Source organism: Palaemon carinicauda, chromosome 1 (assembly GCF_036898095.1).
Source record: "Palaemon carinicauda isolate YSFRI2023 chromosome 1, ASM3689809v2, whole genome shotgun sequence".
Classification (NCBI taxonomy): domain Eukaryota; kingdom Metazoa; phylum Arthropoda; class Malacostraca; order Decapoda; family Palaemonidae; genus Palaemon; species Palaemon carinicauda.
In genome coordinates this window covers 291,058,413-291,083,412 of record NC_090725.1, presented here as the reverse complement: position 1 = coordinate 291,083,412, position 25,000 = coordinate 291,058,413, and the positions used below count along the sequence as shown (strand labels likewise).

The 25,000-nt window shown below is 35.0% G+C and overlaps 1 protein-coding gene across 3 annotated transcripts in view; it reads right to left on the bottom strand.

Annotated features, from left to right (window-relative positions):
* Positions 1 to 25,000, bottom strand: part of LOC137657757 (uncharacterized) — a 196,870-nt gene that overhangs the window by 158,587 nt on the left and 13,283 nt on the right. The window contains exon 1 of one of the 3 annotated variants that reach the window (XM_068392258.1): positions 4,331 to 4,660. The exons of 1 other annotated variant lie outside the window; for it this stretch is intronic. The gene's annotated coding sequence lies outside the window, so the exon portion shown is untranslated. Of the gene's footprint in view, positions 1 to 4,330; positions 4,661 to 25,000 lie in introns of those variants that run through there. One more of the 3 variants, XM_068392240.1, reaches the window with a different exon arrangement.

Below are 25,000 nucleotides of genomic sequence, written 5' to 3'. Positions count from 1 at the left end.
TAGGTTTCTTTAATACCCAAAGTTCAGATATTTATTAAAATCAATCCAATACAATTCGTTTAAAAACCCACACTCAGTAAAAACTATAAATATATATTTAAGAAATACATACCCTTAAAAGGTTATATGGTTTTATGGGAGAACTATATGAGAAATAGGCCTACAGCAACTTCATCATCGTGAAACTTCTCATAATCTTTCCTAAAAGATTACAGATAATATTATTCTTAAGGATCAAACCAAAAATAAACATTGTTTTCCAGATTTTTTTTCTACCATATCTAAGTAGATAGACCTGGTAAGAGAATTACTACAAGGTTTAAAGTTACCGCATCTAAGTAAATTCCATAAGAGATTCCTAGACAGCATCAGTTTTTCTATCAAATAGACATACGTCCTAGCAAACTACAAGATTATTAACAGTTTTTCTATTGAAATGACAGAATTCCGAATGAACTATATAAGCCTCAAATAGTTTTTCTATTGCAATAACAGAATTCCTAGCAAACGTCAATAACCTCAAATGGGCCGACTATCAACTATTGGCTAATAATTTCCTTAAAGGAGTCAAAGTTCCCTATTTCTCCCTAACGGCTTTACCAAGCTTCTGACAGACCATGCAATTGAAATGCAATCAGAAAGCTTTTAATGACTGTTTGAGGGGAAAGGGGATGGGGGGTGTGCATGTTTCAACCCACACAAGTAGTTATCAGAAGATCTGTTTTGTGTCCCATAAAATAATTGTTATTGTGATCAGCGAAGAAATGAGCGAAAATATGCATGAATAATACTGATCGTTTCATCGAATAGTCACGGAATTGGATTACGTCATAATTTCTGTTCTAGGTATGAATTTAGAATCTAGTGTTTTTAATTTAATGAATACTACCGACGTTCTGGGATACGGGATAACCATCATAATTATAATCATTACGGTTTTGGACTACACACAGAATACTTAATCATGTATTGAGATTCAAATTACTCACTGGTTAACGAAAGGAAAGTTATTGTTCTGAAATATTTTATTTTTTATTTTTTTTTTTATTTAAATGCAATCCTTTTGACCTGACTTTATCCAAAGAAGTAACTGCAATGGCGTATGTTATGCGGGAAAATTTAAGGGTTCGTGTTCTCGGGGAAAGTAAGTCAGCTGGATAAAAGGAAATAACTAGCCAGGTCTCCTTAGGCATTACTGTGGCAACAGCAAGGCTAACTCAAATCTTATCTAGATCTAGAGATCTAGAAATCTAGATCTAGAGATCTAGAAATCTAGATCTAGAGATCTAGAAATCTAGATCTAGAGATCTAGAGATCACGAAGCAGCTGCAATTGCTCGATCATACCACAAAGTAAGTTTTTAACCATTACTGAACGAATTATATGGAATTTAGTTTCAATGTTCAAATTATATCCTCTACCACTGTTGTCTTGATGTATTATATGTTACATGTGACATTGTTTTCATGGATACTCTCCCAGAGTTCTTCCTTTTGAAAATCTTATAATGATTTTCTAGTTTTCAGTTTTCCGACTTTTCCAACGAAGATTTTGATTTGCAACAAAACGATGTCTTCAAAGTTCGCGCAAAATACCAACGCCAGACCCTTAAAGTACACAAACAAATACGGATAATTGTCAGGATCAAAATAAAATCTTAAGGTTTAAGAGGAAGCCTGCCTCTCCGCTCGAGATTATACTTGCCGAAACAATAAGAACATCAGTTATCAAAATTACAGTAATAATCTCAATGCATTCTTAGAATAGACTACTGAACTACTCAATTTTTTTTAATGAGGCGCATTTGCACAGACTCGCAGCGGTGCCCTTTTAGCTTGAAAACGTTTCCTGCTATCTGATTGGTTAGAATTATCTTGACCAACCAATCAGCGAGCAGGAAACTTTTCCGACCTAAAAGGGCACCCCTGCGATTCGGTGCAAATCTGCCTCGCTAAAAAGAATTGACTATAGGTAACACAATCCATAAAAGGTCTCATCTTCCCAAAGGTTACATTCCTATATCTTCCAGAAATAAGTGATTGCCAATCACGTAACCCACCTTTGGTGAAATTTCGTAAAATTATACGCGTAACGCTTTACGTAATAATGGTCATAATTATACAAATAAACAAAAGTAACCTCCTTACGTAGGTAATAACAATAATGTGACTGACTTACACATAATTCTCGAGAATATTTCAGGTTAGTCTGTCTACGTATTGACTTTGAAAAGCAAAGTTAACAAGCACATTATATGTAAAAGTTATAATACCGAATACAGTATATCCATCGTATAAGAAATATGCACATTAGCACTCCAAGTATTGGTTAGGAGTAAGCTAATATTTTCAACTGGGAAATTTATGAAAGTTGTGAAGAAATAGGATATAATCGATCAAACCTATGTCCAAATCCACTTTTTTTATTTATAAACAACCGAAGAACTCGACATACAATACAACTAGCTACAGCTAAGACAATTATGAGTAATTTTGATTGACAGCGAAAACATGACTGCATTATAAAGCCTTTTTGTGGGGTTTAAAATAAGGATTTAAATTTCCTTCCACTTATCGATAGATCAAGACTTTTAGAGACCAATATCTAGTCTTACTCGTTACATGTTAAAATGTAGGACATCAAAGTAAAAGACGGATGTGCGAGAACAAACTATAAGCATTTTATCTCTCCACCTTTGTTGACTTTGAAAAGACTCCAAGATGTAAACAAACACACATCTGTGAATGTCAAGGTAAATTGCTAATAAGATAGCCATTTATATATAACCAGTTATAAAAAAAATACGTACAGCAGATTATACGGTAACTATCTCTCTCAAATATCAAATGTGGACATGACACTTATCTGCCCAAGGAATCTCTCTCTCTCTCTCTCTCTCTCTCTCTCTCTCTCTCTCTCTCTCTCTCTTAGATTGATAGCATCCTGTAATGATCCTCGCCACATCCTTTTTATAAATGCATAAGATCCCTCAACTCTTTATTTTCAGCAAATTGGAGATTTGCTGACTCCCATGAATCTCAAAGACAGCCCATTTGTTTACATCCTATCTTCGGATAGTAAACGCATAAGGCTATTTGATGCGAGTCATTGATCAATTGAGAGAGAGAGAGAGAGAGAGAGAGAGAGAGAGAGAGAGAGAGAGAGAGAGAGAGAGAGAGAGAGAGAGAATGGGGGGATCATTGCTGTCTAAATTAAGATGTAATGCTTCCCGTTGTTAGTAATTTTCCTTAAATATTTTCCTTAAATGTTTATATTCTAAACGTTTTGAAATCTATGAAAAAATATATCTCATGAAATACAAAGTCATATGACAGGCAGCAGGTACACTAATACAACAGAAAGAATTAACCTAAGTTTTTGAGAAATAAAGATCTCTCTCTCTCTCTCTCTCTCTCTCTCTCTCTCTCTCTCTCTCTCTCTCTCTCTCTCTCTCTCTCTCTCAGGCTGTCACTTAGCTATTTATTGATCATTACTAGGTTTCCTATAAATCTACGAAAATTTTTAGAGGATCTAATCAGGACAGCTGTTATTCATAAGTATCACATTACAGCCCCTAAGGACTCGTACATTTTCAAATATTTGTTCAAGCCATATTCTAATCAAAGAAAATGATCAGATACTTTCTTTATATATTCTCAGTAATGCTAAAATTATAGTCTTTTTGTATTTTAAGTAACGCTGAAATTATAACCTTTATGTATTTTAAGTAACGCTAAGATCCTGATCTTTTTTGCATTTTAAGTAACTCTGAAATTATAACCTTTATTTATTTTAAGTAACGCTAAAATCATAATCTTTATGTATTTTAAGTAACACTAAAATCATAGTCTCTATGTATTCTAAGTAACGCTAAAATCATAATCTTTATGGATTCTAAGTAACATTAAAATCATAGTCTTTTTGTATTTTAAGTAACGCTAAAATCATAACCTTCATGTATTTTAAGTAACACTAAAATCATAGTCTCTATGTATTCTAAGTAACGCTAAAATCATAAGCTTTATGCATTCTAAGTAACGCTAAAATCATAATTATCTTTCACGTAGGCCTATTCCTATTCAAACATTATTTAACTGATGCTACTAATACTCTTAAATAAAAATACAAACTTCATACACTGAATAAGTAAAAAATACAAGACTCAAAATACTCAATAATTAAGAAATTTATACAAAATCATATCCAAAACAAAACGTTCTTCATATCATGTTCCAAAAGATCATTCTGAGGTGACCTGACATCCATCAACAATACACACAGTCCCACAAATATCATTATCGCACAGAACAAATTTCGACCCCTGACCTACCTTGACACACATCTTGCCGTAAATAACTTCAGAACGATGAAAAAATTAGTTTCCAAATAAAATAAAAAATAGATTTTTTTTGACAGCCTTTTTTCTTATAGACTGCCTTTTCAAATATCAAACAGCTATCAAATGATATTACTAAAAATTCCAATATTTTCTCTGGTTTAGTAAATATCCTTCTCACAGTCTCGAAACCTGACACGATCGAGCAAAGAGGGAATTCTGATACACAGCGTCTTCAATTGCACAAATGATCCAGTCGCGTTCTTAAAGCGCGTGTTATTCGCACCGAGTCTAACACACGTCTGACTTCCCGTGTATTGTCAACGATAGCGGCAGTGGCCTTATGTCAGGAAACTCTCGCCATCCAACGAGCGCTGGCATCAGGATCTCTCAGGGTCATTTGGGGGATGATGTCGAGGGACCCGGTGGCCCAGCTTTGGGGACGCCAACGCTCAGAGACGACGAAGCTCTCAGCCAACTTTGAGGTCATCCTGAATGGGTGGCTGCGGAGGGGGAGGGGCGAGAGGGGTGTCGTGCTATACGGTGCCTTAGGAATGAAAAAAAAGTAACATTCTCTCTCTCTCTCTCTCTCTCTCTCTCTCTCTCTCTCTCTCTCTCTCTCTCTCTCTCTCTCTCTCTCTCTCTCTCTCTCTCTCTCTATATATATATATATACTGGACTCGGACGAAGTATACTGTTCTGTCAAAACCAAATTAAGTAAAGAATAAAGATATATATATATTATATATATATATAGATATATATATATATATATATATATATATATTATATATATATATATATATTATATATATATTATATATATATATAATATATATATTTATATATAATATATATAATATATATATATATATATATATATATATATATATATATATATAATATATATTTATATATATATATATATATATATATATATAATATATATATATAATATATATATATATATATATATATATATATATTATTCTTTATTTAATTTAGTTTTGACAGAACAGTATACTGCATGCGAGTCCAGTGCATACATATTTTTTGCTTTATTACCTTAAAAAACTTCCTTCCATAACGTGAAGTTTATATCAATACAGATTCCCAGGCATTAATTCAGCGTGAACTCTGCATGTAAGCTACGGCAATATAGCTAAAAAAGACACCCCTCAAGTAATGGTAACCTTGCCACCCTATGGTAAAAGAAAGCGACAATGGGCAAACATGTCTTAGGGGCCTAAAACTTCAGTTTCCTTTCCAAGAATGTTGCAAATAGCAAGGTGGAAATTAAGCCTAGTGGCCTAAACTTCTTCCTTTGTGGCACACGAGAAGCCTCCAGTGATCTTTCGTTAACAGGAAATAGTCTCTGTTCACAAGGTTTACCTCGCTATAGCCGTAACATTGTGGTTTACTTTTATTGTAGAAATTCTTTTCTTTTTTTTAATTCTTTTGTTGGTTTTCTCCAACTGCATTTATTGCTGCAGTGGATTACGATGCTTTCCGAGAGTTATGAGCTTCATGTATTTTAAGTAATGCTAAAATCATAATCTTTATGTATTCTAAGTAACGCTAAAATCATATTTATATATTTCATGTAACGCTAAAATCATAATCTTTATATATTCTACGTAACGCTAAAATATTTGTCTCTGAAGGTTTTATTTATGATTTAATTTGCCGAATATACTTTCATCATCATCATCATCACCATCTCCTCCTACGCCTATTGACGCAAAGGGCCTCGGTTAGATTTCGCCAGTCGTCTTTATATTGAGCTTTTAATTCAATACTTCTTCATTCATCATCTTATATAAAATATAATTTACTTATTGTTTTAAAAAACTGATATTAAGATCATTAAGAACCATAGAAAAATGACTTTCTAATAAAGGATATTCGTTAGTTATTCAGCAATAAAGATGAATAAAGTTTATTCGTTTGCTAAATAGTCATTCAAAATATTAAGCAACAGATTATTTCTAAAACCTGTCAGCCATGAAACCAATTATGCTACAAATATTGAAGTATTATTGCAAAACAATTGCAATGACATTTCAAAATCATCCTTAATAAAAATTTGACCTCAACAGAAAGAGAAGAAAATAATACTCTAATAGACATCTACTTAATTATGACAACTCCAGAGGATGCAATTAATTACCGTTTATTTAATCCTTCACTCAACAATAAGTTCTTGAGTTAATTTCTCCTTTTCTGACCTTAACGTGACGTCACCCGGGAGTAATAAGTAGTAATTAGCCACCATTAATAATGAATAAATTACGTAGGAAAAATAAGGCCACCTTGAGTACTGAGTTGACGATTCTATTTATACTTTCTACCAGGAGAAACCGAGAGGGGAAACGATGTTAAGATATAGGCATTTTTCTCTGGAGGATTAAAAAAAAAATCTATTCCAGTAGGTCTTTAGATTTGTTAATGTGCTATATAAGTGTACGCTATCCGTCAAAAATCACGGCTAAATATTTAGATAGATATGTACACAAACATACCCCTTCTCACCGGGGTATGACTACTCGCTCTTTCCTCTCCTGAGGAACGGAAAGAGCTGAGCGCTTGGAGGAGTAATGGGAGCGTGACCGGAAAGAATTATATCCATACATACATACACACACATATATCACATATATGTGTGTTATATCCATACATACATACACACACATATATCACATATATGTGTGTATATATATATATATATATATATATATATATATATATATATATATATATATATATATACACATACATACACATACATAGAAGCCATGCACTTCCCCTTCATCATATAGAGATTATAATGAAATAAAAACTATAAAGACAATTAAACTACTCTAAATCATTGTGACAAAAGAAAAAACGCCAGCAAAACTTCAAAAATCAATCAAGACGGATTTTGATTTCACGAATCTAACCTTCTCGAATTCCTGAAAGTTAAACAAAGGCGATACGAATTGCAAAGTCTCGGAGAATGGTGACGGAAGACTATATATAGGATATGAATTCATTCCTCTGATCCGTTCCATATAACGAGCCAGCTTCCGCGGAGATTAATAAAGGAGTGGCGGTACAGAATACGACGTAGTTGTGAGAGAGATGATATAATAGTTACGAGAAAAGCTAAACCAATTTATTATATCTTTATATTAGATTAGTGTACACGACCCGTCAAAATTGACAGCTAAATATTGAAATATAGCACAAACATTCAGCCCCTCCACCCCCTCCCCCCTTTCCTAACTACGAGGGGCAGTTTCATTAATTTGTGGGAGACTGTAGTTTACGAGAGTAGCTCTTAGGATACCCCTTCTCACCAGGGTCTGACTATTCCCTCTCCCCCTACCCTAGAGACAGGGAGAAACTGAGTAATGCCGTTCAACGTGACAGGATTATATACATTATATATATATACACACACACATATATACACATATATATATATACATATTTATGTATGTATATATATATATATATATATATATATGTATATATATATATATATATATATATATATATATATATATATATATATATACACACAGGATGACTGTATAATAGTGACTATACTCAATTTTTTTTAATGAAGCGCATTTGCACTGACTCGCAGCGGTGCCCTTTTAACTCGGTAAAGTTTCCTGCTATCTGATTGGTTAGAATTATCTAGTCCAACTAATCAGCAAGCATATGACTCACTAAAAAGAATTGACTATAGAGGAGTTATAAGGATCTTAAATATGAATTTGAATCGAAAAGGGAAATATTTTGTTATAAATCTCTCCAAAACAAAACTAATTAATCGGAAAATTTTACCAAAACACCCATGAAAATCAAATAACATGAATATAGTTAGATCAAAATTCCAATGGGCGTTTACTTAGGAAAATGTGTTAGAAAGCCTACTGGCAAATACAATCTTGTGAAACACAATTACACTACTCATGAAACATTTATACATAAGAACCAAACAGTGTTCGTATTCCAACATTCTCATTAATTATTCGCTTTTACTTTGTGTTATTATGTTGATGCAACACCAAACATCATCAATAACGTCAAGTAAATTAAAGCAATGAAACAAAATGTCAATAAGCAAGGAATTCAGACCACGTGTTGTGAACACAACAGCAACAACAACAAATGCAGCCGTTTCTAGTCCACAGCAGGACAAAGCCCTCAAATATGTCTTTATTCATGCATGGGGTTTGACAATTTTCATCACCACGCTGGCCACTGCGGATTGGTGATGGTTGGAGAACTTAGTCTGATCACTCACAGCAAACCAACCTAATATGGGTGGTCCTGACTAATACAACTTTGCTGATCATGCCAATACACAAAACACTTTCACCACGTTAAGGTATGCCCACTACCAGAAAGGTGTGAAAACAAGCAACATTTATCTATTTCCTTATTTCCTTTCCTCACTGGGCTATTTTTTCACGTTGGAGCTCTTGGGCTTATAGCATCTTGGTTTTCCAACTAAGGTTGTAGCTTGGCTAATAATAATAATAATAATAATAATAATAATAATAATAATACGGAGATATAAAACCTTTTGCATTTGAGATTAATGTTATTCTTACTGCCGTAACCAGGAGTCGAGTTTTTTTCATTATCAAGTGAAGATGTAAACCTACAAGAAATAGTCCTACCTAATTACAACCGAATTAATCAATTTTGGGCATTTACCCAAATAACCTCTTCAATATTGTAGACAACCTTAATCTATAATAATGAATTTTAACTGCCTATGGCGTATTTTCAAATGTAAGTTACGCACATACGCACAATATTATTGAAATCACTTGATTATGTACCAGAGATAAATATAAAACACAGGAAACTCGCGAAAAAATCTCCAATAATACAATATAACATTTTATAATTCGCAGAAAATAATGTTAAATGCATCCCATGAATATACTGTAACATAATCACGACAGAGATCATTGCGTAAACAGGAGTATACACACAGCCATGCATTACGTTGGGCAGACTGAAGTCTTTGCTATATCTCAACCTATACTATTATCATTAATACTGGCTAAGCTACAACCCTAGTGGGAAAAGCAAGATGCTATAAGCCCAAGCGTTCCAACATGGAAAAATAGCCCAGTGAGGAAAGGAAATAGGGAAATAAATAAGCAATATGAGAAATACCGATAATGAACAATTAAAATAAAATACTTTACAGTAACATCAAAACAGATGTCATATACAAACTATAAAAAGACTTATGTCAGCCTGTTCAACATAAAAACATTTGCTGCAAGTTTGAACTCTATTAATACTGCCATTAAGTCTCTCAATCTTCGGTTTCCCATGAGACATATACTCTTCCTTTCTCGAAAAGTGGAGCTATAGCTTACTTTAGGATTAGTTCGAATCCTTTGTACTTCCTTCTCTCGTGTTCTTCTCTAAAGTGTGCGACAAATATAAGTATTAAGCAGGGTTAAAAGAATACCTGGTATTAAGTGGCCAATCCCGCCCATCTTCGAGTTAAAATAATGCCAAAATTTCTAGAAAAAAATATATATTTTCCTGTGAATAATAAGTCTCCCTATACTGTGAAATGGGCAAATATAGATATCGATTGGCCAATTTCACCCATCTTCGAGTTAAAATGATGACAAAATTTCTAAAGAAAAATAAACATTTTTCGAATAACAATAAAAGTATCCATATACTGTGAAATGGGCAAATAAATCTATTAAGTGATCAATCTCGCCCATCTCTTCAAGTTAAAATAATGCCATAATTTCTAAAAAAAAAAAAAATAAATAAATAAATAAAATTAACTGCAAATAACCCAAGTCTCCCTATACTATGAAACAAATAATATATCACGTCCCTTTCCCTCAAGCCGTAGGCGTTGACCTCCAAAAGAAAGAGACTTGTTGGCACCGGGGGCCATCCTTCTACAAAAATGCCAAGACCAAGGCAAGAAGGGAAGGCTACCAGATGACCCCTGGCGGTCTTCCTCCAATAGTGCCACTTGGTGGGGGAGACAGGCGGAGGGGGAATAAAGGACCTACTGTATATTTATCACTTTCATGACTAATTTAAAGTATGTGTTTCTTTCGAGGTGATAATTTAATGACCTTGTTTTAATGGCATTGTTTGAGCGTTTAAGAGCATATATATACAGTCTTTTAATCAAATATAGCAAAGAGAAGCCAAAAGGTTTGCATAATCTCAGAAAAAACATCAATTTACATATGATAGCATTAGGATAACTTAATTTACTTTTAGAGTTGCGGTAGCGTACTGGTAACGTCCCTGCCTGGTGATCACCAGACTGGGGTTCAAATCCCAATTAAAATCCTTAGTTCTTTTAGTGGCTGCAACCTCACCATCCTTGGGGGTGCCTATAGGTCTACCTGCTTAGTCATCAGAAGCCATTGCCTGGCCCTCCCTGGTGTTAGCTTGGGTGGAGAAGGGTCTTGGGCGCTGATCACATGGTCAGTCTCAAGGGCATTGTCCTACTTGTTAGGGCAATGCCACTGTCCATTAACTCTGATATTCACGAGCGGTCTTTAAACATTTTAAGCACTTATCAAACATATACACTCACCCAAAGTTCCATATAAAAAAGAACTACAACACAATGAGCTAACCCGATCCCCACCAAATAAAGAGAATAATACAACGGCTGTATTTGGAACTTAGGGAAGAAGACTTTTACGAGCGAGCTAGTGAAAAAGATGAAATGCCAATAAAGCTTGAAAAGAAAAAGAAAAACAAGTTTGGAAGGAACTGATGCTGAATATAAATTAGCACAAAAGGTTTGTAGTGTTAGTGTTCTTAAAATACGACAAAACGAGTAAATGGAACCAAAATGCTAACAGTAAAGATAACATGGCCAGATCGATCTCAAAATACCAATGATAAATGAAAAATGCAGCATTACAAACAATATTATTTTCATTATTATTATTACTAGCCAAGCTACAACCCTAGTTGGAAAGCAACTAGGGCTCCAACTGGGAAAAATAGCCCAGTGAGGAAAGGAAACAAGGAAATAAATAAACGATATAAGAAGTAATGAAAAATTAAAATTAAATATTTTAAATAACATTAACACCATTAAAAAGAAATCAAAGCAAGGGTTAGAATATGAAATATTGAACTGATAGATAAGGATAAAATAAAAGCGTCAAAGAATTTATTTTCAATATTTCAAAAACTGATAAAATGTGGGTAAAATTATTGCAGAAAAGACAATACTATCAATTCGACGTACAACCAATCTGTTCGACAGGTAAAATACCAGCGTGTAACATTTACAGGAGAAAAGTTACTTCCTACTTTTCACACATATTTAATTAAACTCATTATAATTTGAAGTGACACGAGCTAAAATTCGAAGCGTAAATAGGGTAAAAGAGGAACATCATAAAACTTGAACACAACACGAAGTCTTAAAAATGGATAATTTTCAGTGATACTCTAAATCATAAGTACTATGAAAATTATAGCTCAGGTCACCACGAATACCATTTAAACTTTGTAAATCAATATCACATGATTTCTCATTTTGGTGAGTCTTTCTCTAAACCTACAATTTCTAAATTTTCATATTTCACATTTTCCTTTACGCTTCTCCATTCCCTAAATCATCTTTAGCTTCCTTTCCCTTATTCAAGGCCAGGAGTAAAGAGAGGCCAGTTCCTTAAATTTTGCAGGAGGTAAATTAGTGGCAAATCTTACGGGCTGCCTTCGTGCAAGAGCCCGTGACTTGCTTTTTGCTTGCCAATCTAATAGCAAGCAAGAATGTACTATCCTTCAGGCTAAAACAGTGGTAACGTGTTCGCTTAGCATTCGCATGGCAGCAGATCGATCCCCACCCAGGACCTTGAGTTTAAGCTGTTTACTTGGGAGGAGACTGCTGTGGTTGGGCACCACAGTGGGGGGTTGGGCATGCCTGGCTGACGTTCTGGTGAGTATCTATTCTGATGATACTGGAACTGAAACTAGACACCTATATATACTCAAACGTAATATATCCTTTACAAAACTTCCTCTAAAAGCACAATGGAGTGAAACACTGCTGTACGGAAATAATAATGTTTTACTGTGAAGCATTTACATAGAGCAGCATGCGAACAATGAAAGTCTGTTCAACAATGAACAGGAAATAAATGTCGATTTCCCTACCTCCGAATGGCACTAAATGCTAACAACAATGAGAGAATTAAAAGGGATTCTCTCGCCCGCTCTTTTTCTATTCTTACAACCGAAAAATATATAATTAACATTATGGAAATCCTTCATTTTTGTTGTTTTGAATTAAACCAGATTGACCTAGCTCGAGCTCCAGCTCTCAAAACAGCCGGCAAATCCACTCTCTCTCTCTCTCTCTCTCTCTCTCTCTCTCTCTCTCTCTCTCTCTCTCTCTCTCTCTCTCTCTGTACAAATACATAATTTGTTCCTCACCAAACCCTTCACTTATTCTTTTCAAGTCTCTGGGGATGAGATTGCCAGCCTCCTGATATTTTCTTGACTTGTAACGGTGTAGGTAACCATTCAAAGTGTGATAGGTGTTCAACAGGACAAGAATGGAACTATGGGACTTTGACAATGGGAGTCAAGTGCTCTAGCACTGCGTTAACCCTGTTATAATACATTTTTATCATGCAAGTTTCCCATAATAGTTTCAATAATTTTAATAATTTAAAAAAAATAATCTTAATAATTTCAATTGACAGCATTACTTTTTGCAATTTCTGCAAACTGGCATAATGAGGCTTTTCGCAACTCTAAATAGAAAAGCATCGTGTTTTAAGCTCAAGGGCTTTTGGAAACTGCTTTCGGATTCGAGTAAAAATATCAATGGGAATTTGTTTTCGGATTCCAGCAAAAATATCAATGGAAATTTGTTTTTATATCTTCTTTGCTGATATTACATCCCAATAAACAAAGATAATTACTAGATAGAACGAGCACAGAATCATATACCCTCATATACAGTACACATATGTATATATATATATATATATATATATATATATATATATATATATATATATATATATATATATGTATATATATATATATATATATATATATATATATATATGTATATATATATATATATATATATATATATATATATATATATATTACAGTATATATATATGCACATACATAATATATATGTATATGTAAATTCCAAAACGGTAGCCCAATAAGCCATATCTAAGAATCACTTTCATGCTTGATACGAGAGAGAGAGAGAGAGAGAGAGAGAGAGAGAGAGAGAGAGTAAATCATTCACATGCTAAATGAAAAATCTCTTATATGGCAACACCTGTTGAGTTTCCAAACATTTAATTATGTCTTAATAATCCACTCGGAGGAAGCTTCCTGTGTTCCAGCTCCTAAATGTCAATGTGGTAATTGGGAGAAACATCACAGGAGCTACCGTTGCCTTCGTTCTCAATGGGTGGTATGTTGTGGTCTTGTTCATGGTAAGTATCAGGCCTGATTATCAAGACAGGATTCATCTGCTAGTTAAATCGCAAGAAGAAATACTTTGCACTTTTTGCAAGGTTAATTATTGTGACCGTGTTACCTTATAATTCGAAATTCCCTAACCTATTCAATTTATGTTTATATTCTCCTTTTCATGCTTTCAAATCTATTTTCATGTGAATCATATACGTATGATTTCATTATCATTTAGTTGCTAATACCTTGAGCTTCCATTTCTGCGTGAGGATACCTTAACGTGGTGAAAGGTTTTGTGTATCGCCATGATCAACTACGCTGTACTAGTCAGGGACACCTATAATAGGTTGGTTTACTGTGAGCTATCAGACAAAAGTCTCCCACCATCACTAATCCGCACCGGCCAGCGTGGTGATGAAAACTCACAACCCCTGACATGAAAAGATATGTCTGAGGCCTTTATTATTATTATTATCATTATTATTATTATTATTAATCGCTAAGCTACAACCCTAGTTGGAAAAGCAGAATGCTAAAAGCCCAGGGACTCCAACAGGGAAAATAGCCCAGTGAGGAAAGGAAACAAGAAAAAATAAAATATTCTAAGAACAGTAACATTAAAATAAATATATCATATATAAACTAGAAAACAAGAAAAGGCTGCATTTGTTGTTGTTGTTGCCTTGAAGTTTACTGTATTACTTGAATGCCAAGATGATAAATACTGATATAATGAAATTTCATATTTATAAAGTGGGTGAAGGAGAAAAATACATCTCGAAGGGAACTATCGCTAGCAAGGTCTCTCTCTCTCTCTCTCTCTCTCTCTCTCTCTCTCTCTCTCTCTCTCTCTCAGTAAATACATGATATAAAGGTTATGCTAAGCGGTCAAGTGACTTGAATATGCAATTCAATAAGTGACAACAAAAAAAGGCTTATTAACCAGCGGACAGAATCTTAATGTTGTTATTGATTAGTCACTTGGGTAAATAAAAGTAGGGAAAGTGCTTATCAATATAGTATATACGAGTGGAATATTCGTAGCTCTGTGAACACTAAACAGCCTTTTGTCTGATTAACTGTTCACTTTGCATTTAAACTTAAGAGTTCGGGTCATAGTTGCAGAACCTACTGAGATATTCATCAAAGAATTGTTTTCCTAAAGTAGATATATCAAGACTTTAATCATCTTCGTGCCTTGACTCTACACTCTCTTTCTTTCTTTGTATATGTAATGTAAAACCATATATCTAGTATACACAAGGAAAGTGATTAGTTACACTGTTTGGTAAGGTATGCACAATAACCATCTCACCTATACAATAAAGAGCAAGTGTCTGGTATTTATATATATATATATATATATATATACACATATGTCTATCTATCTATATACCAAGGCACTTTCCCAAATTTTGGGGGGTAGCCGACACCAACAATGAAACAAAACAAAAAGGGGACCTCTACTCTCTATGTTCCTTCAGCCTAATCAGGGACCCAACCGAGTTCAGCTGGTACTGCTAGGGTGCCACAGCCCAACCTCCCACATTTCCACCACAGATGAAGCTTCATAATGCTGACTCCCCTACTGCTGCTACCTCCGCAGTCATCTAAGGCCCCGGAGGAAGCAGCAGGGCCTACTGGAACTGCGTCACAATCGCTCGCCATTCATTCCTATTTCTAGCACGCTCTCTTGCCTCTCTCACATCTATCCTCCTATCACCCAGAGCTTTCTTCACACCATCCATCCACCCAAACCTTGGCCTTCCTCTTGTACTTCTCCCATCAACTCTTGCATTCATCACCTTCTTTAGCAGACAACCATTTTCCATTCTCTCAACATGGCCAAACCACCTCAACACATTCATATCCACTCTAGCCGCTAACTCATTTCTTACACCCGTTCTCTCCCTCACCACTTCGTTCCTAACCCTATCTACTCGAGATACACCAGCCATACTCCTCAGACACTTCATCTCAAACACATTCAATTTCTGTCTCTCCATCACTTTCATTCCCCACGACTCCGATCCATACATCACAGTTGGTACAATCACTTTCTCATATAGAACTCTCTTTACATTCATGCCCAACCCTCTATTTTTTACTACTCCCTTAACTGCCCCCAACACTTTGCAACCTTCATTCACTCTCTGACGTACATCTGCTTCCACTCCACCATTTGCTGCAACAATAGACCCCAAGTACTTAAACTGATCCACCTCCTCAAGTAACTCTCCATTCAACATGACATTCAACCTTGCACCACCTTCCCTTCTCGTACATCTCATAACCTTACTCTTACCCACATTAACTCTCAACTTCCTTCTCTCACACACCCTTCCAAATTCTGTCACTAGTCGGTCAAGCTTCTCTTCTGTGTCTGCTACCAGTACAGTATCATCCGCAAACAACAACTGATTTACCTCCCATTCATGGTCATTCTCGCCTACCAGTTTTAATCCTCGTCCAAGCACTCGAGCATTCACCTCTCTCACCACTCCATCAACATACAAGTTAAACAACCACGGCGACATCACACATCCCTGTCTCAGCCCCACTCTCACCGGAAACCAATCACTCACTTCATTTCCTATTCTAACACATGCTTTACTACCTTTGTATAAACTTTTCACTGCTTGCAACAACCTTCCACCAACTCCATATAACCTCATCACATCCCACATTGCTTCCCTATCAACTCTATCATATGCTTTCTCCAGATCCATAAACGCAACATACACCTCCTTACCTTTTGCTAAATATTTCTCGCATATCTGCCTAACTGTAAAAATCTGATTCATACAACCCCTACCTCTTCTAAAACCACCCTGTACTTCCAAGATTGCATTCTCTGTTTTATCCTTAATCCTATTAATCAGTACTCTACCATACACTTTTCCAACTACACTCAACAAACTAATACCTCTTGAATTACAACACTCATGCACATCTCCCTTACCCTTATATAATGGTACAATACATGCACAAACCCAATCTACTGGTACCATTGACAACACAAAACACATATTAAACAATCTCACCAACCATTCAAGTACAGTCACACCCCCTTCCTTCAACATCTCAGCTTTCACACCGTCCATACCAGATGCTTTTCCTACTCTCGTTTCATCTAGTGCTCTCCTCACTTCCTCTATTGTTATCTCTCTCTCATTCTCACCTCCCATCACTGGCACCTCAACACCTGGAACAGCAATTATATCTGCCTCCCTATCATCCTCAACATTCAGCAAACTTTCAAAATATTCCGCCCACCTTTTCCTTGCCTCCTCTCCTTTTAACAACCTTCCATTTCCATCTTTCACTGTCTCTTCAATTCTTGCGCCAGCCTTCCTTACTCTCTTCACTTCTTTCCAAAACTTCTTCTTATTCTCTTCATATGACTGACCCAATCCCTGACCCCACCTCAGGTCAGCTGCCCTCTTTGCCTCACGTACCTTGCGCTTTACTTCCACCATTTTCTCTCTATATTTTTCATACTTCTCTATACTATTACTCTGCAGCCATTCTTCAAAAGCCCTCTTTTTCTCTTCCACTTTCACCTTCACTCCTTCATTCCACCATTCACTGCCCTTCCTCATGCTGCCTCCAACAACCTTCTTGCCACATACATCACTTGCAATCCCAACAAAATTTTCTTTTACTAACTTCCATTCCTCCTCTAAATTACCAGTTTCTCTTACTCTCACCTCATCATATGCCATTTTCAACCTTTCCTGATATTTACTTTTTACCCCCGGTTTTATTAGCTCTTCAATCCTCACTACCTCCCTTTTACATCCACCTACTCTATTCCCCCACTCTTTTGCTACAACTAATTTTCCTTCCACCAAAAAATGATCAGACATACCGTTAGCCATACCCCTAAACACGTGCACGTCTTTCAATCTTCCAAACATTCTTTTAGTTACCAACACATAATCCATTAATGCCCTTTCTACTACTCTTCCATTTGCCACTCTTACCCACGTATACTTATTCTTATCTTTCTTTTTAAAGAAGCTAGCACCTATTACCATCTCTTGTTCAACACACATGTCTACTAGTCTCTCACCACTCTCATTTTCACCTGGTACGCCATACTTACCAATGACACCTTCTACCTCTCCAGCGCCCACTCTAGCATTTAAGTCACCCATAACAACTACATAATTCCTTCTACCCAGTCCTTCTACACACCTAGTTAAATCATTTACTTATATATGTGTGAATATATTATACACACACACACACACACACACATATGTATATATATATATATATATATATATATATATATATATATATATATATATATATAATCTTTCCGGTCACGCTTCCCTGCATCACCAGACATATAACTCGGTCTCTCTCCGTCAATCGGGTAGGGGTGAGAGGGAGTAGTCATACCCTGGGGAGAGGGGAATGTGTACATATCTTCCTAAATATCTAGGCGTCATTTTGTTGGGTCGCGCACATAGTACAAGAATGATGATTCAATTTGCTGCATCTAAGATGCAAAACCTTATATAGCCTTCAAGAATCACAGCTAGATAACCTTGTAAAATCTACCATATGTCAGAAAGCCACCAGGCCTTAAATCCTTGTGTTAGAATAGAGAAAGGGACACTTCTCATAAAACAAAAACCTTTTTTTAAAATCTTTCCCAGCAAATCTAACCAAAGGAGCAGCCATTTTCCAGATGGCGACGCTGAGGACAAGGTTAAGACAATAAAGTTGTCTGAAAAAAAATTATGATTAATTTCTCGAAGATCATCAAGACGTGGCCTCTTCGTGACGACCGGTGCTTTGTCCAAGGCGAAAAAAATAAGAGACAATTAGAAAATTGGTAGTTTTCATCATAATTCTTGACAATAAAGAAAGGAATAAACATAGTTGTCTCGAACAAAATTACGTTTTCATCTCTCCTTTTTTGTAAAAAGAAAATGATAAAAGATTTTTATTATACTGATTTCTGTTCTGTTCCACAAAAACGATGTTGTACATTTAAACTACATCATGTAGAGAGAGAGAGAGAGAGAGAGAGAGAGAGAGAGAGAGAGAGAGAGAGAGAGAGAGAGAGAGAGAGAGAGAGAGAGAGAGCTCTGATTTAAAGTGCAAGACCAAGCAATTGGACCGTTGTGATTGTTAAATTAACGTCAATAAATTAAATTCTATTCCTTTCTTACCAGACTGCACTTACTTTTCCCTCCCCCACCCCACCCCCCACCCCTACCTATTCTGACATTTTACTAATTTCCACTCAATCTCTATTCCTAATTAGATAAATAAATAAGGTAGAATATCGCAAATAAAAAGATAAAATCAGATTTACAACGACGTATTTGAGATTCACAGAGACAAAAGTAACAGCTGAATTTTTCTCTCACTATTTGTATGCAAAATAATCAAGCTTAGAACGCTAGATGATATCAGCACTCGAATCAAGTAGTGAAAAAAAGATCTACGATAGACAGAAAGATGGACAAAAGATATTGTTATCCCTTGAGTTTCTTCTAATGCTTTTTTTTTTTTCCTTTAAATATTTTTTTCAATGTCAATAAAAGTATTTAAGAGATCGATGATAGATAGAAAGATGGACAGAAGGTATTATCCCTTGTGTCTCTTCTAATACTTTTTTCCTTTAAATATGTTTCTTTTTTCAAAGTCAATAAAAGATTTTTTGGTATATTCCCAAATAGTCACTTAAAACTGCAGTGAAATTGTCTTTCGTAATTTTTTGTCAAGTATAAAACACCATGTAAAATCTTTTACCATTAGGATATAAATGATTTGTAGAAAAACTAATTTTGAACAAATAAACACGCCTGTAATAAGCGAAAAATCAGATGGGTTTAGTTTAGCAATACAAAATAGGTATTCACAGGTCAAATATTCTACCTTTCCTTCCATAACAAGAAGTTTATATTTATCTGTATCCGATTCAGATCTGTCCATTAAACTACAATACTACGATCCTGTATAATACCATACTGAACAGCATCACGATAAACGAATTCCAGAATAAGTAAAACAAGATCAGAATAACTCTCTAAACATTTAAACTAATTCGCTCTGCCCAATAGCCAACATGGCTGCTGATTTTAAAAGAGGCAGATGCAATAATCTCTCTCTCTCTCTCTCTCTCTCTCTCTCTCTCTCTCTCTCTCTCTCTCTCTCTCTCTCTCTCTCTCTCTCTCTCTCTCTCTCTCTCTCTCTCTCTCTCTCTCTCTCTCTCTCTCTCCACTTAGTAAATAGAAAGGGAAACAACGAAAAGCTTCGGGTAAAATGATGTCGTGATAATAACCTTTTAAACTCCAGTCTTCTAATTAGTAATTCCAAACACATCGTTCCCCAGCAACTTCCCTGAAACCCTCAAAAATTAGCCTTGCATTGGCTTGATAAAGAATGAGCATATGGCGTGTCGACTTTCAATTGAATTGGCAAAACCCGTACTTACTAAGACAGTTAAGGACATCTTACCAGATAAAAGAAAAATGTAGAGGATAGAAATCTTATGAAATGGGCAAGAAAAGGTCCAGCCTATTGTGTCTATAAAATGTTTCAGAAATAGTAATGCCACTTGATAAATGTAAGTAAAAGTCTTGGGTAGTGCTATAGCCTGTGTACCATGGTCTTCCACTGTCTTGGGTTACAGTTCTCTTGCTTGAGGGTACACTCGGGCACACTATTTCTATCTAATTTCTCTTCCTCTTGATTTGTCAAAGTTTTTATAGTTTATATAGGAATTATTTATTTTATGTTGTCACTGTTCTTAAAATATCTTATTTTTCCTTGTTTCCTTTCCTCACTGGGCTATTTTCCCTGTTGGGACCCCTGGGCTTTTAGCATCCTGCTTTTCCAACTAGGGGTATAGCTTAATAATAATAATAATAATAATAATAATAATAATAATAATAATAATAATAATAATAATGAGTAGTTGACCTCTTAATAGCACCAACCAACCCCCACAGATAAGAACATTCCCATGAAGGGGTCATAAAAAAGGCCTCACCCGTATCGGGTCATAAACAATGATATTGGCAGAGGTGTAAAAAGATGGAAACCCTTCTTGCACGAGGAGGGGGGAGGGGGTTAATAGAGAGTTCGAGACCCCTATGAAGCACGCAACTTTATTTACTATATACAGATAAATTCTCATTTCTTCTATGGACTGTAGAATTGCAAGAGCCCGTCCTTGGCCACAAGAGCCAGGTAATCCACAACAACAACAACAACAACAACAACAACAACAACAATCTCCTTTCCAATAATAGGAATCATATGAATCAATTAGCACCGTAAAATAAATAATCAGAAATTGTTCAAATGAAACCTGGAAGTAAATAGTTCTATAGATTTCACCAGTTTTAAAACCCCATTAAAAAGAACTTCGCTTTATCTCTTTGATCTGCCATACTGAAAACAATCTCATTCACATTCTGACAAAATGAACAAACATTTTGAATTTGATTAGATTGTAACTTATGACCTGGGAGATAAGGTCAACAGGGAGATAAGGACCCAGTTGCAGTATGAAGTACGGGTGAAGAGGATGACAGCGAGATGGAAGAGCAGGAATGGGTATGGAGGTATAATTTAAAACTGAAAAAAATTTGATCAGACTGCGTTCACTAACTACTTTTTTTCTGTTTTTAAGTTCTTCAAAATAGACCTCAATAACCAATATTGCACGATAAGAGACTTTTGTAAAAGACCATATAAATATTAAAATATCGCCGCAAGATTGTTGGTATATACTGTACACTTAGCTGAATAGTATTAAGTTTCAGAATTTAATTTGGTAAAGCGAAATGACCTGCAAGCTAATACCTTCATGACCTTCGTAGTCTAGGAAAACTATACTATGAGTTTTAGTTACCTAAGATTCTGTTCATAGATTCTCAGCACTCGTTCAGGCTAAAATGTGTATTTTATCAGATTGTACATTGTTTTCCAATATAAATTACAAATGATTATTGCCTTACGCAACGAGTTTCATAAATTTTTAATCGTCTTAATCAAATGTGAATTTTAAAATGTTGGTACGTTATAAATTCCACAAAAGCTGTGCCATGGATTACTAATCGCAGTTCTATCCTATTCGTAATGCAATGCATGCAGTTAATTATAATAGTCAGACCTTCTACATCAGGAGGCTCAATACTGCACAGTATTCTATTAGTTTTATTCCAGCTGTGAAAAGTTGTGGAATGATCTTCTACTCGGGTAGTTGAATTAATAGAACTTCATATGTTCAAACTTGCAGCAAATGTTTTTATGTTGAATAGGCTGACATAAGCCTTTTCATAGTTTATATATGAAATATGTTTTAATGTTGGTAATGTTTTCAAAATATTTTATTTCAATTGTTCATTATTACTTATATCGTTTATTTATTTCCTTATTTCCTTTCCTCACTGGGCTATTTTTCCCATTTGGAGCCCTTGGGGTTATGGCATCTTGCTTTTCCAACTAGGATTGTAGCTTAGCTAGTAGTAATAATAATAATAATAATAATAATAATAATAATAATAATAATAATAATAATAATAATAATAATAATACTTCTCAGTATAGAATAAATTCTTCGCAATTTTTATTGCCTGTAATCTCAATTCCTAAAAATTATTTAAACAACGAAGTTGGAATTTTAGACGATTCTATTATATTTTTCAATTATTTCATCAAAATTATACATTAGATGGATTGTTATATGTTAAAGGGCTCGTATAATAATTTGTTTTACATTCATTTTTCCTATTTTGAAAGTGAGCTAGGAAACTAGAGGCCAAATCTTAAAATCATTGCACATTTAACTATGACTGTTTCTATACAAAATTTATTTACATAAATTAAACTAAGAAGAAAGAAGTTTGTTTAATAACATCATTGAAAAATAAAGAAAAGAAAAATTTAAATACCAACCCTTATTATTATTATTATTATTATTACTAAGCTACAACCCTAGTTAGGAAAGCACGATACTATAAGCCCAAGGGCTAGAATAGGGAAAATAGCCCAGTGAGGAAAGGAAATGAGGAAACAGAAATTATTTAGAAAAAAATATAGTATATTACCATTTTCATAAAAAAATAATCATGAATATCCAACAACACTTAAACATGCACGGAGTGAAACAGTACACTTTTAATCTGACGTTATCTCTTAAAAAAAAAAGCAAAGTAAAGAGAAAGATGCAAGCGAGGTTACAAGCATGAAACTCTTGCGCAAGGTTGTCTGTCCCCGACGTCTACGGACCAGCACACTCGAGTATAAGGGTCGGAAAGATCCAAGGTTGTGTCCTCTGCGCGGCAACAATGAGTCATAAATGACATATTTCTTAATGAATGGGTTGTCAATCAACCTTAGATAGGGCTATTAGTCGGAACCTTACATCAAGGGAGGCACGATAAAGATACATACAGAAACTGGTGACTGATTGGGACTTTAGAATCTAAAGATAACATTTTGATAAAAAGGTGATAAAAAAAATTTAAATAAAGCTTATAAGCTACATGCAAGAGAGAGAGAGAGAGAGAGAGAGAGAGAGAGAGAGAGAGAGAGAGAGAGAGAGAGAGAGGTTGAAGCTGCTGTCATGAGATGATGAAAAGAACTTCCGGATTCAGAATTGTTTATCAGCAAAATCGAAGTGAAGCTGGCTAGAAGGAAATAAGGATTAACCTACAAACAGGAATGGGTGGGCGAAAGCATGTTCAAACTTTATGTCCTACTGAGGTCACAGCTACAACTAGGGTTGTAGCTTGGCTAGTAGGTAGTAGGTTGTCCAGGCCACCAGCCGCCCGTTGAGATATTACCGCTAGAGAAGTATGGGGTCCATTAACTGACCTGACAGTACTACATTGGATCCTTCTCTTTGGTTACGGTTCTTTCCCTTTGCCTACACATACACCGAATAGTCTGGCCTATTCTTTACATATTCTCCTCTGTCCTCATACAGCTGACAACACTGAGAATACCAAACAATTCTTCTTCACCCGAGGGGTTAACTACTGTACTGTAATTGTTCAATGGCTACTTAACTCTTGGTAAGGGTAGAAGAGACTCTTTAGCTATGGCAAGCTGCTTTTCTAGAAGGACACTCCAAAATCAAACCATTGTTCTCTAGTCTTGGGTAGTGCCATAGCCTCTGTACCATGGTCTTCCACTGTCTTGGGTTAGAGTTCTTTTGCTTGAGGGTACTCTCGGCCACACTATCCTATCTACTTTCTCTTCCTCGTGTTTTGTTAAAGTATTTATAGTTTATTTAGGAAATGTTTATTCTAATGCTATTACTGTTCTTAAAATACTTTATTTTTCCATGTTTCCTTTCCTCACTGGGCTATTTTCCCTGTTGGGGACCCCTGGGCTTATAGCATCCTGTTTTTCCAATTAGGGTTATAGCTTGGCAATTAATAACAATAATAATAATAATAATAATAATAATAATAATAATGATAATAATAAAAATAATAATAGCATATATATATATATATATATATATATATATATATATATATATATATATATATATCTACATATATACATATCCATATATATATATATATATATATATATATATATATATATATATATATATATATATATATATATATATAAACACGCACACGTAAAATAAATGGTAATGTTCTGTGAACTATAAAATTCTGTTAGGTATCAAATTTACTCGCTAGGCACTGGTAGGAGCAAATAATTTTTATGGTTCTATACCTCGCAATTTCAATCAATCATTTACACCAAAATGCATACTTCATTTCATTCCTCAACAGCTTATAATGTATTCCTCCCACAATAAAAATTAATCTAAATCAACACTGAAAAGTCACCAAATCACATGCAACCTTCTGTTATGGCTAACGGAAGGTAAACACCTGACAAGGATTTTGAATTTTCAGAAACAACCGGGTACAACACAGGGTGGCTGCAACTGTAAACAACTAGCCGGTTCCTGCTTCGATTCGTCATTGGCAGAAGTTTGACCTCGGATCGGATTCGATTCAGCATCTTTGCATGACGTCATTGAGGATGGACGATAAGGGTTTGCTTTTAATCTGAATGCTTTCCTTGGACAGTGATTTGATAAACGGGTCTTTATATTTCTCTTTGAATAGCAATAGCTTTCTTTATCGTGTTTATAGTTTATATATGAAAGATCTAATTTAA